Below are 20,635 nucleotides of genomic sequence, written 5' to 3' on the forward strand. Positions count from 1 at the left end.
TTTGCAAATATCTGTAAATATCACCTATTGCTCAGATTAATTTCATATGACTCATAACTTAGCAATGTGTTTCGGCTTCATGCGTTCAACACCCAGTACATCTGACATCTCACTTCCCTAGTCTAGAATACTCTTCTAAAGGACAAAAAAAAACCAGTTTTCCCAAGGTCATCCGATTAGTCTTACATCTGAGAAGGGACAAAAACTGAATAGAGTAAATTTTGGGAGGAAAATAGGATTATACAAATTGAGTATTTTATTTTAGAAAAAGACTAAATTACTGTTTGCTGGAACAGATGTTTTGGGAATAGTTTGAGAGTAGACTAATGATCTCTTTCGGTCAGCATGTTCATGTTTCTCCCAGTGGCCAATGTAGGTGGCTGAGTGAGGCCCTCCATCAAAAAACACTCACAAACACACTAGTAACTGCTGCTATTTAAAGTAACTAGTATTTAAAGCTTACAGCCTCTGATATTGGATGTTTTATTTTGACTAACAGCTTTATAAGATTTTTCAATAATTTATCCTTATCTCTTTTGAAAGGCATTTTGACTAGTACTCATATTCATAGTTCATGGCTAGAGGTGGCATAGCACATCAGGTGCTGGTGAACTCAAACTTCCAGGTAGCAAAGAAATTACATACCAACAATAGCTGGAGAGGCATTGCTTTCTTGCCCCTTGGCAGGTGAAAGGGGAAATCATTTTTTTTATTAGAATGGTAGTTAGGACAGTAAAATAATGGCCACAGACTGTATTTCCCTCCAGGCAAAATAGCTTCAACTAGCACTTGCTTTGGTCAAGGAACTTCTGGGTTCTAAAGGCTCACATAGGTCTTCTATCTCTTCTACCACCACTATCTTCAAACTTGAGAATTTCTTAAATGCTCCAGTAAATCCTGTCAATAGTCCCATGTGACTGTAACTTGGGGCTCTTAAGTCCCCAGCCTGTAATAGAACTAACAGCAATAACTGGTAGGGTTGTGCTGTGAGATGCATCAGAGAGAGGTCAGAGAAGAAAATGAATAGAGGTGAAGTGGTCCAAGGACAATAATTACTTCAGATCAAATACTCAAAAAGAAATAAAGTGACAGGTGAATTAAAAGGAATTTCAACAGGAAACAATGAAGAGACTTGTTATAGTAACACACATACACAAGTGAGACCCACTGAGTTCAACGAGGCTTACTTCTAATTAAATGTGTACCAGATTGCAGGATCAAAAGACATACCTGGAAGAAAACAAAAATTTAGAAGCAGAAATGCACCTTTTCTTAATATTTTGGAGTATTGCGATGTGATCTTGTGGATTTAATGAGAAGCATAAGCCTTTTATTCTATGTAGTTATTAATAATATTCAAAACAATTTCTCTGTGGAGAAGATATAGGGCACTTCCACACAGCTGAACAAAATCCCACATTATCTGCTTTGAACTGGGATATATGGCAGCATGGACTCAAATAACCCAGTTCAAGGCAGGTATTGTGGAATTTTCTGCCTTGATATTCTGGGATATAGGGGTTTGTAGAAGGGCCCAAAAACAAATTATTATATGTAACATAACATAAATAAAACCATTGTTGCTAGATGCTATATCCACAAAAACTCCGTTGTTTTATTGATCAACTCCAATTGTTGGTCTAGGTATGAATATCTCCAGCTTTGCATTTCCTTTAAAAAGAAGAGCTTATATTTGCTGCCTACCACAGTCTACTAAAATTGTACTTTCTTATTTCTTAAACTTGCCATGCATATGCCTAGGCAAAATAAAGACTGTAATCTGTAATTAGAGTGTGTCATCTTTCAAAGTGCTTAGTTAAGGTGAAGTGTATAATTAGACATGTGAAAGTGCATCTCATCTCCACCGAACTAGAATGTACAGCACTGAATTGGAAGTGGAAATTGCCTGAGAACTTTGGTAAATGGAAACTTTGCAAGAGAAGCAAAGTTGTTATGTCTTGTTCTATGAAACTGTTAAATATGCAGAGTGATCAGGGCCTGGATCTTTTGCTGGCAAATTCTGTGATATCCTTTCTGGTGTTGCTCATGGAAATATAGCCAGGATCACAGAGGCTGTGTTTACAGTGCACGTTGAATAGGTGGTTGCCTTATTGGACTGTTGAGCTCAAGCCTTTTTGTGACTCACAGGTCAAACCACTAAACATGCATTGCTTTTTACGTTAAAACTTCAGGCTATATGAAATACAATGGGGGTGGGGGAGGAATTGTGTCTGTTTGAGCTTTTATGTGGTATACTTGCAAATCACATACAGAATACTGTCTGAAGAACAGAAGCCCTTTCTACACTGTCATATAATCCAGTTCAAAGATGATAATGTGGATTTTATATGGCACAACTATTTATGGAAAGGGAAAAGCAATAGGGATTATTTTTCTTTAAAAAAAACCCTACTTTTTAAGGGCAGCCCTGTTAAGAACATGGGAAAAGTACAAATCAAGATTCCACACAAAGGTACCATTATGGTTCTCGCCGTTGGAGCAGACCATAAAAGAGAAATTCCTAGGGAAAGATGGCTGACATACAGACAAACCCTAAAAACAGAAAACCAACAGGTCAAGTTAAAAACCCTAGAGGAGATTAAAACGATTGACCCATCAATGACATGGCTGAATTATTGACAGTTAAAAGAAAGCGTCAACGAGGACAAGAAGACAGGCTTCGAGAAGGACATGAGGACACGTTCTGGGACAAAATAATGATAATTGATACAAAATTAATAAAAATACTGTATAAACAGCTGCTAGCATGGGAAACGGAGGAAAAACAGGTGAAGGAGGTGATGATAAAGTGGGCAGTCAACAGATTGGAACAAACTAAGATTTATTTGAAGAATGAAAAAATAACCCTCGGACAGATAGATCACATAGTCCAATGTTGAAATAGGAAAAAGACCAAGAAAATACGATCTGCAACTCAGGAAATCTGGAAGTTCCTTCTTTTTTAAAATACCATTACCCCCCCCCCCCACACACACACACAAAGCCTTCTTCCCTTATCTTCTTTCTCCCCTTCCCCCAAGGACATTTTCTCATCTATCCATATTCCAAATTTTTCTTTCTATAAATTGTTCCACCACTTTTATTGTAACCTCAAAACCAAAATAAAATTATTTTTAAAAAAGGAATGCTGGATGGGGTGCACACATTTTAGCATCTCCTATATGATGTAATATGGCACTGTAAAAGGGGCTACAGACTGTCATTACGTGGACAAGACTTTGAGAGCTAACACAGTGTATTTTTTCATACATATTCTACTTCAGAAGAGCCTGCATTTTTACATACAATATATGCACAATAGAAATGAATTACCATAAGAAGTGAAAAATATATATTCATATTGTCAAACAAACCTTTAAATACTGGTATCATATCTTCCTTTCTCACCCCAAATTATGCAAATTCATAAAATGTGTGATGGTGTGGTTTCAGGTATTATGTTGCTGGAGGATTATGTATAGATATCCGTTGGGAAAAGCATCATCCCAAGGACTTGGAAAATAAAACATAGGAGTGTGTACAAATAAAAGGCTTACTTTCATTTGATGAAGTTGTAGCTGGTAAAATGGGCTATAGCTGGCATGGGCAAACTTTGGCCCTTGGGGTGTTTTGGACTTCAACTCCCACAATTCCTAACAGCCAGTGGGCTGTTAGGAATTGTGGGAATTGAAGTTCAAAACACCCCGAGGGCCAAAGTTTACACATGCCCGGGCTATAGTCAGTGAAAGGTTATAGCAAAAAAACTTGCTGATCTTTAAGGTGTCACTGTTCTTATAAGAATATTATTTAGTATAGAGCTATATCTTGAAAAGAAGAGATGTTTCTTTTGTCTTATATCTAATTAGTTGCTGACTTAAACACTTTATAAAATATGGACTGTGTTTTATTACTGAGAATATCTCAGTAACTGGCCAGTTTTAATCACGAATTTTAAACTTGCGTCTTATGTTTAATATTTGTTCTGTGTATTTTAATATGTGTATTTTAAAGAAGGTTTTTAGACAATTATGTATTTTAGCGATGTTGTAACCCATCTCAAACCAGGAGGAGAGGTTGGCAATAAATAAATGTATTATTATTATTATTATTATTATTATTATTAATAATAATAAATATCAATAAGAGCTTTCTGAGAAAATGCTATTTTACCAGCTGTAAATTAGACTTAAGTAATTCTATATTGGGATACACACTCTTCATCTGCCTACATTAGTTGCTACCCTTGTGTAACAGATTGCTACTTGTTAATTTTTATAATATGCTAAATTTCATAATATGTTAATGAGTTTCCCCACCAATGGGGAAAAGGAAATATCAACACTTGTTCTTTAAAATGGCAGCTTGTCTGCATTTGCTTTTTTACCTTATAAGTACAGTACATGCTTTCGTTTCTGTCAACTCTACAGATTTCCCTATTGATTTAGCTGGAAAGGTTTTTTTTAAGAAGGTGGAGATCACCACTGGATGTAAACTTAAAAAGTTTGTTTCAGCAGATAGTAAATAAATGGGACATCTTTCTGAGAAAAAGGCAGATGGAAGTAGGAATAGGAGAAATAGCATGAGAGTGATATGCCTGCTGTATATTTGACCTGTGGATTTATTTTTATGTAGTCCACCATGTGTTTATTGTGATTGTGCCGTCGCGCCTGGGGCTGTAAACTCTTAGTGAAAGAGGCATGGACGTGACATCTTTCCCCAGGGGATTGCTTCTTGCCCTCCTTTAGGGAAACTGGAACTCCCAAGGACCAAAACACTGTAGTTAACTCAAGAACTGGGTTTATTCTTCACAAAGGGGGTAAAAGAAAATATACATTACAGTCTTTGGTTGTTTAAGTCCATGAAGCTTGTCCAGATCCCTCTTTCTCTGGCTGTGAATGCCGGAGCAAACTCAGCCTCAGTCCAATGACCTATATCTGAAGACAAGAGTCTTCCTCTGTTGCCAAAGGACTGATGTGAAGGCGCTTGAGACTCCTCAACGTTGTTCAGGTTGGCCCTGAACATGAAGTGTGAGTCCCAAGGGTAAGAACCTCAGAATTGGTGCTGAGAGGTAACTTTTGAAGGGCTTTCAGAGCCAAGCCTCTCTTTCACGTCCATCCGATAGAGTGGAATGAAAAGGAGGAAACACAGTCCTACTCCAGGAAGAGGTGGAGCCAAACAGTTTTGCTGAGTGAGCAATATAACAGGTACAAACAACATTGATTGACAGATATAAATAACCAATCCAACTACATTTACAGGGTAAGGGCAAAATCAGGCATGATACAACAATTCAGATCTTGAAACTTATAGTTCCAACATATAGATGGCGCCACTCGCGCCGTCACAGTGATAATGTCTATTTAATGCTTAAACAGAGAATCTGTAATGCGTTTCAACTTGGCAATAATAAATAGGAGTGATTTAAATAACAGGGTGGTTGTTGTATTTGTTGAGATATTTTTAAGCACGCTGGACTTTAATATTTAAGGAGTAATAAAAGCAACATAGAACTGATGAAAACAAATGACCTTTTAAAAGGACACAAACTATGTAAAGCATTCATGTGCTTCAGATAAAGGAACTAAGAAGCAAAATTGGTGGACACTTTCAGAAGCAATTCATCTATTTATCCATTAGTCAAGATGGTCTGGACTGTTAGAAAAGCAGGGCCATTTATCTATTTATATACTGCCACTGGGAGCCAATTGTGCTGTGTCATCTTTTGAGAATGCTGTTCTTATATATTATGTGATTTGTGTGGAAGAACTCAACATATTATGAGCATAGGCAGCTGTGTAGAGTGAAAAGGAGACTGGAAACTTCTAAGTGCACAATGAAAATACAGGGTTTTTTTTTTATTTCGTCCAGTTATATTTCGATCAGGTTTCTTCCTTAGGGGCACTCTTCAAAACAGTGTGCAGATACCACAGTGAAATTGTTTGTTGAAGAATGTGCCTGTGGGAGAACTCTTTTCAAAACTTGTTGGATTCAATATACAGTATTTTTCCTGGGCACCTGGAGATTTCTTTTCTTCCTTTCATTCCCATGAGACTGGTTAGCTGTTTTTTTTTTTCCCCATGTCCACGGAGTGGCTGTCACACTGCAGCAGTACTCCCTCCTCGTTCAAACTTACATCCCAAATTAGGTTTGCTTTCCGCAATATTCAGAATAAGCTTTTGTGGAATATGTTTCAAAGGAAGGAAATGGCAAAACCATCTCTGAATATTCATATGCATATGAGCATTGGTCGGAACATTAATAAATTGATTGATTGATTGAATATTCAGTGCCTAAGAAAAGCATTTGAAATTCATGGGGTTACCCTAAGTCAACAGATGACTTATAGGTGAACACACAGAGAGTTCATATATTGGACATGAAGCCAAAAACTGTATGGGAAAGTGGAAAATGGGTAAACAATTATTATTTTATTTATTTAGTTTATCCATACCTCACAACCTCTGAGGATGCCTGCCATAGATGTGGGCGAAACGTCAGGAGAGAATACTTCTGGAACATGGCCACACAGCCCGAAAGACATACAACAACCCAATTATTATTTTCATTGTTTAAAAGCAATAAAGCAGATCAGCTATAGCTGTTGCCTTTTTCATTTTTTTGTGGTAGATTTTGAGGGAAGAAGTAGAATCATAAGGTTGGGTTTCTATTCAATACTGCCCAGAGTTTAAGGACTGCCCAGCACAATTATCCACCTCTGCCAAAGGCTACCTTTATATATGCCTGATTCCTTAGAACAAAGGTGATAAGGGAGAGATAAAGTGCATTTGACAACCCTTCCATACTTCCTTGACTCCAAGGCCCCCTTTGAGACTAAGCATTAAAGAAATAGTCAGAAATACAAAGTAAAGAAATACAAAGTTGGTGTGTAATGGGAAGTGTGCATGTTTTGGGAACATGCTTCCCTGGTGGTGAGGTTGAAGAATTGTCATCTTGGTGCACTAGCTTGAAGTGTCATGTCACTTGTATTAAGATCCACTGTGTGACGTGGTTTCACACTGTAGAATCCTGGTCCTTGACGAAGCATAAAGTAGATGTCAACAAAGCATTGGAGGCAATGTGCATTCTGTCCACCCTCTCTCAGAATGAAAACCATTCCTAAACTGATAAGGAAGATTGTATGATAATTGAGAGATCTACTCAGCTAGCAACATGTCAGTACTGCTGAGAATTCATGTTGCCCAGCATCACACGTTTAAAGCTTATCTACAGGATTTAAGCTGCAATGGATATTTGGGGATATACATTGCTTTGGGAAATAGAATGAATTGTACCAAAGTATATTTGTCTCCCCAATTTTGATCATTCATTTAGATATATCCAATTAAGGAGCCTTGAAAAGAAAGGCTTCTTCAGTGAAGAGATATTTTCTGAGCTGCAACAAGTCTACCACTACTGTGCCTTTTATTATTTTTCATTAAGCTTTGTAACAGTTTTGCTTTAGTGCTTGCCCTTTAAGCTTTCGCAACATCATGCCCTTTAAAATTCTTTTAATTCCCCATCTTTCCCATAAAATTGCTACTTAAAGCTTCTGCTGACATTTCCAGTTGAAAAATTTAGGCAAGAAGGATAGAAGTGTTCACCCTTAAAATCCTTAAAAAATATGTTGGGGACCAAAGCACTAGTTGCCCTTGGTAGACAGACCACTAGCTTGATTCAGTAGGAAAGACGCACCCACACACCCTTTAAACCTGACTTTGAATTCTATTCCATATTTTCATGTAGTACATTATTATACCTTGCAATAAAAAATATACTTAACATCTATATAATCACTTCTAGGATTATACTGATGAAACAATTGTAGACCAAAGGAAGAGTTTACTTGTAGGTCTCTGAATAACTTCTGAGTAAGACTGAGTAAATTTTGCAATAGATTGGCAAGAGTTTCTGATTGTCTGTTGTTGTTGTTGTTGTTTAAAAAAGCAAAATGTTCCCATAAAGAACCCAAGATACAATACTAGCTGTTCACCAGAATTGAGTTTACTGTTTCATGGCAATAAAATTAGGTCTTTTTTCATAAACCTAATATATCTCATGAGCTTGTGAGTTTGGGTTGTAACTTATAAAAATTTGAAGTGTGCAGTGGGATTTTTATGTAATAGAATTGAAAAATAGATGGTGGGGTTTGACATTGATGGAAAAACTAAGTAGATAAATGCTAGGAACAAAGTGTTGCTAACATTGTGTTGTCAAAGGCTTTCATGGCCGGAACCACTGGGTTGTTGTGCTGCTAACATTGTTGTTGTAATATGCCTTCAGGTCATTTCTGACTTATGGCAACCCTAAGGTGAATCTGTCATAAGGTTTTATTGGCAAGATTTGTTCAAAGGGATTTTGTTTTGCTTTTCTTTTAGGCTAAGAAAGTGTGACATGCTTATGGTCACCCAGTGCAGTTTCATGACTGAGAGGGGAATCTGAACCCCTGTTTCCAGAATAATTGACTGGATCAACACTACCTTATAATCCAGTTTCAGAATATATATTAACTGCTTTGAACTGAATTGTATGATGACATATTCTGATAATTCAGTAGGGGTGTGTAATTCAGCAAAAAAATCAGTGCCATTTTCGGTGTCCGGGTTTCGGTTGCTCCCCTGTTTTGCCTCACAAATTCAGGAGAGGTTTTTGTTTTCATGCTGAATAGATTTGTCCATTGGAACCAATGGGGAAACTTTAGAGGCTAATTTCTCTATCATTTTTAGGCCTATCAGCATGAAACATACCTCATTTATAGGCCACACCTACTGCAAGCCTGCCAAGTTTCAGAATGTTTCACCAATCCACTATTATTATTATTTTGGAAATTTTTACATTTTTTAACCATAACATTAAAAAGAAAACCATAAGAGGGAGTTCTGGGAATTGAAGTTCCAAGTGCATGCCACAAAAGGGGGGGGGAGATGAACAGAGACAGTCAACCAGGCCTCTGATTGGCTGAGAAGAAAGTGAGAAACGGAGAGATAGAAACCTCAGCTCCCATCATGCCCCAGGAGGGAGCACAAGGCTTCTTCAATGCTTGTGCCACACAAAGTGCTGTTGGGAAAGAAAGTTTCCATTTGCCTCAAGCAGGCGGGGGGGGGGGGGGTTCTTTGGGAAAGGGATGGAGGAGGATGCCAGGGGAAAAAAAGGAGGATTAGTGAGGCCACACACCGCTTCTGCCTCATGTAGAGTGCCGCTCAACCCCATTGGTTCCCATTATTAGTCACCATTAGCCATAAAGATCCAGCTGCTATCATCTGTACTGGCTAATGCTACAGCTAGCCCACACCAGGCTCATTTTCATGCATTCGGCAACCGAATCCGCTGAATCATTCAAATCCAGTACACAAAAACAAAATCATGCATTTCCCTATAATCCAGTTCAATGTGGTTTATTCACATTCTGAAACTGGATTATAGGGCAGAATAGATACAGCCATAGTCTAACACTGCACCACCATGTTTTTATCTACTGATATTTCTCATGTCAATGGAAAATGGACAAACCTTTGTTTCTCCAGCTACTGATATAGCTATTTGGAATGATGCATTTGTTGTGTAACACTTTTGTACTTCATTATTCAATAGAACTGTGTGGTTTGTTTTGATCTTTAGATGAGCCAGATGATTTATTTTTTTCCTGTTTCTTTCTCATGTTAAAACCATTCAAAATAATTATTCAGAATAGAACCATCTTCTTCCTTTCCCCACTAGGTATTCTAAATAACAATAAGAATAGCAGCAGCAGATTTGGGGTTACAACTATGGGTTGTTATCCAAGTGAAAGGACTGTAAAATCAATCCCCAAAACAGGTCCCTGAGGCAAATTATTGCATTGTCAAATTCTTTGCATGTGTTCACCCGACTGAGTCACTGTTTTGTCCCTTGCTTTTGTTAATACACTTGGGTTTCTAGTACAAACAAAAATGATTTCACAAGCCTGAAGTATCTCCTGCTGTGGACCAAGTTATTACAGATACTAGCTAAAGAAGTATCTTAGACTGTAGCACATTTTTAGGCTTTGTGTTTTCAAGAGATTTTGCATTTTGTTTACAATTGTGTTACCTTTAAAAAAAAGAGTTAACAACTAGTGTTACTTTGAGAAATCTTACGTTGTTTTCTAGTGCATTTTGAGGATGTTCCTGCTCCTCTCCCTCCATTTTTGGCCATTATCTTATTGCTTTAGGAGTTTTTCTCCAAGAAAAGCAATAAACAATATTGACATTATGAGTGTTTTTTGTGCAAAAACACTTCTGCATTAGTGACATTGAGTTACAATCTGGGATTTTGCTGTTCGATATACAACTAATTTATTTTTAAAGTAATTCTCCAATAGCTGATTATTCATCATTATTAAAATGACCACTTTCCTGAACAATATTTTTGGTTTGGAACAATTGTAGATAATCCAAAAATTCCTTTCACTAACATGTTTCCAAACTCCATTTTAGTATATGACATACACTATTTCTTTCATTTTAGTCATGACTTGTACATAGACATTGTCCTGCCCCCTGCTGGCATACAACAAGAAACTCTATGCAACTCAGAACTGATATTTTAGAGGAGAATGTTGAGATAATTTAAAGGAAAAAAAACTCATATTATGTTAATCATTAATTAGAATCAAACCATTTTTAAGATATTGGTAAACATTTGAACAAGCAGAAAAATAAGCTATCCCTAGAGCCAGAAGCCTTTGTTTTTCAGTGTGAAAATATCTTAAAATATGGACTGTATAAAGGATCAGTCATATCCGTGTGTGTGTGTGTGTGTGTGTGTGTGTATGCCTTTTGAATTTTGGTGACCCCCTTAATTCCATGTTTTTTTTAAAGTAAGGAATATTTCTTCCTTTGAAATATGTTCTACAACACCTAATATTGTAGCAAATCCTGCTGTGGCTTATATTCACATATGTCTCCATAGGATAGCAGTCTTTGATGCTCAAAAAGAAAATCTGGGATGTGATTTCTATTTCTACAGTTATGTTAGGAAATATAGTTGTCTAAAATGTCAGTGCTGTATTTCTTCCTTAAGTCCATATTCTACTTTACTAGAAGATCTGTCTCTTTCTGGTGGAATTTTAGAAAAAATTATTTTGTTTAGGGTGAGTGTGTTTGGGTGAAATGATGGAATTTAGACCTTTTAAATCTAAATCCAGTTACTAGTCTAACTGAAGTCACTAGCATTTACATGACTATTGACCTGGCACTCTGTAGCTGTTTGAATGAATCTGCTCTAGATGGGCCTAGCAAATGGATTAGGCCAAGGCTGGGAAATAAATAGCTCTCTAAGTGCTATTGAACTGCAATTCCCAGCATTCTTTATCATTTGCCAACAAGGCTCAGAATACTAGGTCATTCAAAGCTAAAACATCTGCAGATCTGAGTGATTCCCACTCATGATTTAGCTTGAAGTATATATCAATTTACTTTGGATTAATCTTAACAGATCTTCTGGAGACTTACTTGCCTCTCCTTCTTCTGATTATGTCTCTGATGATGTCAGGACAGGGAACTGCAATAGCCATGAGCTCTCCTGGAGCTCTGTGGTTGTTTGGAAATGGCAACAGTTATATTGGCCCTATATGTTCCCTTGTCCCACACTGACCAATGCAGGGAAAATGGAATTTCAGTGAACAGCCTGAGTGGACAGCAAACTAGTAAACATCAGAGCCAGTTATGTTGTCTACACTTCTCCCAAGTGCAAGGCTGTTCCAGAGCTTACCCCAACCCTAAACTTTATACAGTAGAATCTCACTTATCCAACACTCGCTTATCCAACGTTCTGGATTATCCAACGCATTTTTGTAGTCACTGTTTTCAATACATCGTGATATTTTGGTGCTAAATTCGTAAATACAGTAATGACTACAAAGCATTACTGCGTGTTGAATTACTTTTTCTATCAAATTTGTTATATAACATGATGTTTTGGTGCTTAATTTGTAAAATCATAACCTAATTTGATGTTTAATAGGCTTTTCCTTAACCCCTCCTTATTATCCAACATATTCGCTTATCCAACGTTCTGCCGGCCCGTTTATGTTGGATAAGTGAGACTCTACTGTACTTACAGTTGCCCTAAGTTTGAAACAAATTGAAACCACAAAATAACAACAGTCCTAATTAACTTGGCTATCTCATCAGCCAAATGAAAGGCTACACTTCCCATTGAAATACTGGTAAGTTTATGTTGATTAAAATTGTTCTTCATTTCAAATATTGTTCTTTCATAATTTTTTTGCACTACAAATAATATATGGTAGTGTGCATAGGAATTCATTCATATTTGTTTCAAACTATAGTTTGGCCCACCAACAGTCTGAGGGACAGTGAACTGGCTCTTTGTTTAAAAAGTTTGAGGACCCCTGCTCCAGAGCATTCCTTTACCTTCCTTAGCATGAGAGCAAATCAAGTCAACCTGCTTTACTGTATTAATGACTGGACATTCCTGGACATCACATCCAGTAAAGACTTCTGGACCACTTTGGGTTTTTTGGCTCCTTCAAAAAAAAACCTTAGTCTGGTTTATTGCCATTTCATAAGTATATTCATGATATAAAAAGCTGAATTTACTTTGGTCATGTTGTAATATTATTATGTGTGTTTTTATTGCCTGTGTTTTAAAATTAATTTCAAAATAAACCCCCATGGGGAAATGTAATGATCATAATACTTAATAATAGCAGCATCACTAGCAGATTGCAAAGGATGATTTTTACTTGAAAAAACTGAACAGACAAAACAAAATTAGGTATTCTCTAACACTCTTTGCTCTGAGTCATAACATTCCCAGACTGATTTAAAGGTTTAAAAAATGGAGCAAAATAATATCTGACACCATGTAACATGTAATTTGATCCTGAGAGTGAGATTGTATACAGTATGTTTTTAACAAAATAAGAAACAGTACTTTATTCACTAAAAGGAATAGAGAAAAAGACATTATAAACTTCCCATGGTGCTGATTTTATACTGTAACTAAAAACATCTGGCCAATTAGTTTGTTACATTTGGTCTCATTAGCAGTACACACACATATTTCTTTTTATTTCAATACCAAAGATTATGCATTGTTCCTACAATAAGTAAGATGAGTTCATTCTGTAACCCATGGGACTTGTATAGAAATGTTTCCAATCTATAAGAGCATCTGAGAAAGAATTTGAACACATAGATCACATTTAACAACAACATGTACAGGCTGAGTACCTTTTATACAAAGGTATTTGGGACCAGGAGGGTTTTGGATGTTGGATTTTGCCCAGGATTTTGGAAATGGCAGGAATCCAAGTGTAGTGCTTGACAAAAATCCATGCCTCCTGCCTTTTGATGAATCCTCACATCTCTCTCCAACCTCTTATCTCCAGCCTCATGTCCTGTTTGTTCACTACTAGTGTTGTGCAAGATACACCAGGCTGGAGAAAGACTGGGGATCTGAGGAACTGAGGATATAAAGGACCTGATATTGAAGGGTGGAAATATAGTGCTGCACAAGCGTTCTCTGGGAATCCGCCAGATATCCACTTTCTCTTGAAGTATGGGCACCACAGCTGCCATTTGAAGATGGAAATGGATGGCTAGTGACAAAACGTTTTGGCTTTTCTAGTACTTTGTGTTATGGATTTCCAGAATACAACTTGTGTATTAGTTCTGTTCCGTCAAGATGAAAGAAGGTTTAAACCTATGGATACTTACATCAGTTGAAAATTGTGTATGTAAAAGAATCCAGATCTCTTAAGAAAATATTCTTTACTGGATTTCACATGATTTCGCACTTAGTTTCGATCTGATTAGCACTTAGTTTTAACCCTATTGCTATTTCTTTCTTCAAAGATACTTTATCATGAATATCTGCTGAGTTTTTGGACCCCTGTTAAGAATCAGAAAATAGTCCAAAAGGTTACATCAGTCAAAGCATGGAAGCAAACTGATGACTTTATATCATTTTAGAGAGTTTATTTCATTCATTTTCTCTGTGGGCCAAAATGATTGACTTCTCCAGTGTCTCAAGCAGGTCTCTACTTAGGCCATTTTTCCATATATCATTTAATGAGAGAAACCAACGAATAAATCTAGGACCCCTTGGTGTAAACTCCAACTTTTGGGATGCTTCTAGGCAAGGAACCTTGATTGCTAATACAGTAATAAGAAAAACATTGTGCGGCTGTTGTGTCTTTTTGTTTCTAAAAGATTTTCTGTGTAAGAAAAAAGACAGAAGAGAAGGTGGGGGAAAAGGAGTGTTGCATGTAAAAATATTTTCTGGACAACTTGAGAAGTTTTGTGAATGAGGCAAGAAAATTGCTCAAAAGATTATAGTTTGGAAGCATGAGACATGTCAATGCAATTGAATGTTTCCCCCCATTTTTATTTTTGCATAGTCTCTTTTTTTTAAAATCAATGTCTTTGTCTTGAAAGTGTTACACAGAAACTTTACAATCTGGTTTATTTTATCAGTAAAATTCTGCACTGATTATTGTTTACAAAAATGAAGTATCTAAGTCGCTCTTTTCACCTCTTTTAAATAGGAAAAACCCTGCACATCAAAGAATCCACACATAGACTGATTCAGCAACCACTTGAACTTTCTTGTAATGAGAATACAGTATTGATGACAATCATATAAGGTATTTATTCATGATATTTCTATACCACCAGCCATCACACAAAGGTTACATTTTATCATCGTCATATATGTACTATTCAATATGCCCATTTTAAAAATGTTATTAATGAATGGAAATAATTTTCTGTTGAGGTGGTTGTCCATTTTAATGCACCATTTGAAAATAGAGATGGTTTGTATATATTTGCTTCCTCAGTCTAAACCCCCCTCCCCCACATCTCTATTGGTGTACACTTCATTGAATTCTATATTTTCATGGTTTATTATTTCATAGAGGGTATTCACAAGTCTGGCAGCTAAAATAATGGTGTGACATATGTCTATGTGTTTTGATATTCCATCATTCTTTGGTTTATATCTGTTCTATATCACAGATATCCGAAGCAATAAAAAGTTATCTTTTTGTGACATGGAAGTTTTCTTTCATGATATACAGTGGAAATTCAACTTAAGAGCATCCGAACTTAAGAGCGTACTCAAGGAATCACTCTGTACAGAATCAGCATTATCATTGTCCACATGGTTCTTTGCATTCAGTAACTATATATTTCTGCTTGTTTCCCCCACCCTAAAATAAAGTACAGTGATACCTTGAGTTAAGAGTTTAATTTGTTCCATGACTGACATCTTAACTCAAACCACTCTTATCTCAAAGTGAATTTACTATTGAAATGCTATTAATCTGTTCCAGCCCCCTGAAAGCCCCCTCCATTTTGTTACGTATTTTTAAATGATAAAATGTACTTTATAAATAACAAATAATGCCTAAATTCACATTCACATGGAACAATAAAAAAGGTAAGGTCTACTTTAAAATGGTAGAAGCACAAAGTTGTGGCAAGGAAGCATATTTGAGGCAACAGAATGTGTGTTGGCAGTGTAACAGCAAGGCAAAATCTGCACATTCACATGCAACAATAAAAAGAAAGATCAACTTTAAAATGATAGAAGCACAAAGTTGTGGCATAATGGTAGAAGCACAAAGTAATGAGACAGAAGCATCATTTTCTTCATACTGTACTCATCCAGCCTCCCTCCTTCTCTTGCTCTCCCTCCCTCTCGCTCTTCATGAAGCCAAACATACCAGGAATAAAACCAACACAAAATCACCCACTCAAAGTTCCTCAAAGTGAACAAAAGCAAAGTCGACAGTAGTCTCTCAAAGCAGAGAAGAACAAAGCAGATAGCAATCTCCCAAAGCAGACATGAGGGACAGAGTTTTCTCCCTTGAAGCCCTATAGCCCCGTATTCACGCACTAGCACTCCCTCTGGTGCTGGTGCTTCCTCTGGCACTGGTGCTCCCTCTGACACTAGCTCTTAATTCTAAACACTGCTCATATGTCAAAGTGAAACCCAGGCCGAGCGACATCTCTTAACTCAAAATGCTCTTAAGTTGGGATGTTCTTCAGTCAAGGTTCACTATAGTTCTGTTCAGGTGTTTTATCAAAAGATGAAGATTTTTCTATGTGTGAATATGCGGTATGCAGTGCTCAAATAATATAAAGCTATCAAAATCAAATAATAAAATGTTACAAATATCATATCCTATATACATAGATAATGATTGATAGATAGATGTCAGAAATTATATACAATATTATCAATTTCATCTATGTTGTTTTATAATTACTTCTTGCTAAACCTAAAAACCTTCCTATTAACAAAAATGTAACAGAAGCAATTATCTGTGGTCAAAAAACCATGACTGCTTCCATTCAGTTCAAAATAAGTCCAAATATACAGGTTCAGACATTAAAAATGTAATCCAGCTGCCCCCACACCAAGGGATGAGTAATGTGTGGCCTCTAGACATGCTGGACTGCAAATTGGGCTGCAGTAATACAGTTCCTCACTCCTGGAATAGAGAAAACAATCTAAGAGAATAATTCTTACACTTTCTTTTTCAGATGTTTAGGATTTTAGCTTTTTCAGTCCCTAGTGCTTCTAGAAGCAGAAGTCCAAAATACCTGGAGGACCAAAGTCATCCTTTGGCACTCCACATGTTTTTGTCTTCAACCTTTCAGTTCTGTTATCATTAGCTATGCTGACTATGGATTCTTGGAGTTGAAACATCTACAGAGGCTAAAGTTTGAGAACTAAGTGATCTGAGACCTCCTCAGATCCGTCTGAGCATTCCTTTACAATGTTCAGCATTCGCAATTTAAATGAGTTCATATGACATGGATGCTATTTTTAATGTCTGAAATGGTGATAAGGAGTTTTTGCATTTTTGATTAATACAGAGATAATGTCATCCAGAGTGGTTTGACTGATGTGAATGAAAATGCTCTCATTTTGGTAAGCAATACCTACAGTGTACTCAAGTTGGTTTTAACTCCAAATGGCAGTCTTTTAATTCAGGTTGTTACATTTTTAAATATTCAGAAACATTAAATGAATTCCATAATGCTGACATTTTGTAATATTAATAATGATTACATTAATGTAAGTTAATTATGTCCAGATACTCAGAATCATGTTTAACTAATTGAATCTTATTTTCCCTGGAGTGATTCAAGTGATTACAGACAACTAGTGATTAGATTTCTTTCTTTTTTTAAATAGACAATGCCACGTATTTAGTTAGACATTGGCTAGGAGAATGCTAATATACAGAACTTCATGCACCTAATATTCAAATAGATAGGCACCAGGTATTGTTTATAGAATATAGGTTGCCATAGTTTTATCTGGTGTATTTTGCCCTGATTGAAAATTGTTTCTAAAGAAAACAATTATTTTCATTATCAACCCATTTTATTTTTATTATAGTTTCTCATGCCATTTTCATTATTATTATTATTTTCAAAATTGTTGTTTTTTCTGACCAGTACGGCATATATATATATTAACTGGAATAAATAATTTTATAAAAATGACTAAGCCATGCAGCTGTGCATATTGTCAGGGATGGTAGTCAACTGAGTTTGTCTTTAATCTTTAATTATCCCCTTTATTTATTTATTTATTACAATACATATATCCCGCCCTTCTCACCCATAGGGGACTCAGGGCGGCTTACAATAAAACACAGTATAAAAATATTACAGGCAGTTCAATCAGTTAAAAATTAAATACATTAAACATTGATAAAAATATGCATATAAATACACAGTTGGCGCATTTCGAATCTGATAACTAGTCTGTCATTGAGTTCTAAGATGGTGATAATTGATGCTGCTGTTATTAATCAAAAGCTTGGTCCCACAACCAAGTCTTAACTTTCCTACAGAAGAATAGAAGAGAGGGAGCCTGCCTGACATCGTTTGGGAGGGCATTCTAAATGAAATATTTGCTGTCTTGAAATAAATAGCCCTACAATGTGAATTCAGCTAAGAATAACATTTCTTACCACTGACCTTATACCGATCCACAAAAAAAAAAGGGTTTGTGTTTGCCATTTCAGGAAAGAAAACATACAAATTAAAGGTTGAAATCCATTCAGCCTTCTGTATCCATGGATCCTATAAATAGGATATTCAAACATCCACATCTTCAACTTTTACTATTTTTTTTTCCCTAAAAAGCAAATCTTGATTTTGCGTTTTTAAAAAAGAGAGACCATTTTATTATGCCACTGTATATAATGGGTCTTGATCATCCATGAATGTGATACCCAAGGGGGATCCTAGAACCAAATCCTAGTAGATATTGTATCTGTGCCTATCTATATATATAAAAGCTTCTGACCATTTCTACCTTAATAAAAACAGCAAAACTAGAAAACCCAGAAGCACGAAACTTGCCAACAAAACACATGCTCCTCCCCACTAGGTTTAGATGACAAAACCAAAACTCACATCAACATCCATGTCTCTCAAAATACAAAACACCCAAAAAATATGCGCATGCATGGAGGAGGCCCCAGCCCCCACCCTTGCAAGACGCAGCGCGCACAAAACCCAACCGCGGCGGCAGATGGTTTACCTCACGTGCCGCTCAGAAGCACTTCGTTTTCTAGGCTACTGAGGGCGGAGCAGAGGCTTGTGGATATTTACGTCCAGGCAAGAGCCCCCGCCCTTCATTTCTTTTTTTATTTTATTTTTTGTCCACATGGTTTTCCTCCTTGCTTCTTCACTCGCCCCAACCCCCTCCTCCATGCTCACTCACTTCCCTGGTGCTGTGGCCACCGCCATTGTCACTACCATCCCCATCACAGCAGCGCTCACCTTCCTGCCACTTCCCCACACGCTCCCCTTCCCACACTTCCCTGCGTGGGAGGGGGAGGAGAGGAGGGGCGGCCCCAGGAGAGAGAGAGGATGGTGAAAGTGGTGGTTTGTTCTATGGCAAGTGTGGAGAGCGACTGAGGCTTGAGTTGGGGTGGGCAGGCGGGAGAGAGGTGGGTTCAGTGGCTGAGGAGCTCATGAGTATGTGATGGGGGAAGAGGGAAGGAAGGGGTGGGCGGGCGCATGGCAGGCGAGGAAAGGCAGCATGTGCGCATGGGGCACGTAATGGTGGCAATGGAGCTCGCACGCAAGGGGGGGCAGGTGAGGCCGGAATGAAGGAGATTTGAAAAGGCTGCGTGGCTGCCGCCGTAACCGCTGCCCACTTGGTCTCCTGTGGGAGTGGAGAACGGAAAGCAAAGCTCGGCGCCCAAAGGAAGGGAAGGAAGGTGCATGGCAGGGGCGAGAAGGGGGAGGGGCCCGAAGGCAGAGACAGAGGAAAACAAGGGGGAAAGCTTTGCTCATTTGAAGCTTCCAAAAACTACCACCATGACTTCTAACAAGCAGGCCCATTTAGGCCATCATGGCGGCATAGCTCCTACAAACTCCTCTCCTCACCCCTCCCACCCTCCTCAGATCTCCAACCTCCTTCTCCCCAACTCCTGCCCCTCTAACCCAGAGAATGTGGAGGGATGATACAATTGTCAGCTCAACAAAATGGAAAAATACCCAGCAATACTGTAAAAAACAATATAGTATACATATGAAGTGCGCCCTTGCCAACCAAGCTGGAGAGAGCTACACCTGCCTGCCAGGCATGGCCAAACTTGAGCCCTTCAGGTGATTTGGACTACAACACACACAATTCCAAATAGCAACAGGCCAAGGGGAAAAAGGAAGGGGCGGGAGGATCTAAGGAATTGTGGGAGTAGAAGTCCAAAACACCTGGAGGGCCCACAATGGGAAATCCAGACACGAAGCAAACAGAGTCAGCTGACACCTCCCAAGATTGCCGCAGTGAGGAATCAGCTAGACGTTTAGGCTACAAGGCCAATACATGCTAATCAAGGTGGCCAATTTATTAAGCCACAGCAACGCGTGGTCAGGCACAGCTAGTATTTGTATAAGTTCTTTCAATCCTTTTTATAAAAAAACAGATCTCCACAAACCAGTGCATGCATAAGAAATATTTTTTTTCATGATGTTTACAAGATAAATGATCCAAATGGTTCAAGTCTGATAGACGAGAACATGTGGAGCACATGGGAAGATAATGAATGTAGGAACATAATTACAGTTAACACATATTTTTTGATAGTCATAAATGAGAAATTGAAATTGCTTTTGGAAAGCAATGTCTAGAATTTGATTGATCAAACTCATAGTTTGCATTATACAGAGGTTTTCATTTGTATCTCTTTAGTTTCCTCTAGATTATTGCCATAGGTTATCACTTAATTAGAAGGAGCTACAGTGTTCCCTCACTTATCGCGGGGGTTGCGTTCCAGGACCACCCGCGATAAGTGGAAATCCGTGACGTAGGGACGCTATTTAAAATTTAATATTTATACATTATTTTATTTACCCTATTTCTGCTGCTTCTCCTCCTCAGGGCTGCCCCCTTGCTTCAGCCCTGCCATTCATTGGTAGCCCTGCCATTCATTCATTGGTTTCTGTTTTGTTTGCCATTCTCTAAACACTCCTGCAGCTTGTCAATATCCTTCTTGAACTGTGATGCCCATAACTTGACACTGTATTTTAGGTGATGAGTGACCAAAGCAAATATAGATGCACTATTAGTTCCCTCAGTGTAGACACAATTCTTCTATTGATGCTGCCTAGAA

General features: G+C 37.6%; 1 protein-coding gene across 5 annotated transcripts in view; it reads left to right on the forward strand.

Moving 5' to 3' along the window:
- Positions 1-20,635, forward strand: part of syt1 (synaptotagmin 1) — a 414,399-nt gene that overhangs the window by 91,780 nt on the left and 301,984 nt on the right. For 4 of the 5 annotated variants that reach the window (XM_008110941.3, XM_062982655.1, XM_062982654.1 and 1 more), the window contains exon 2: positions 14,531-14,629. The exons of the other annotated variant lie outside the window; for it this stretch is intronic. The gene's annotated coding sequence lies outside the window, so the exon portion shown is untranslated. The remainder of the gene's footprint in view (positions 1-14,530; positions 14,630-20,635) is intronic. 5 annotated transcript variants of the gene reach the window in all.

The sequence above is a fragment of the Anolis carolinensis genome, chromosome 5, assembly GCF_035594765.1.
Source record: "Anolis carolinensis isolate JA03-04 chromosome 5, rAnoCar3.1.pri, whole genome shotgun sequence".
Lineage (NCBI taxonomy): Eukaryota > Metazoa > Chordata > Lepidosauria > Squamata > Dactyloidae > Anolis > Anolis carolinensis.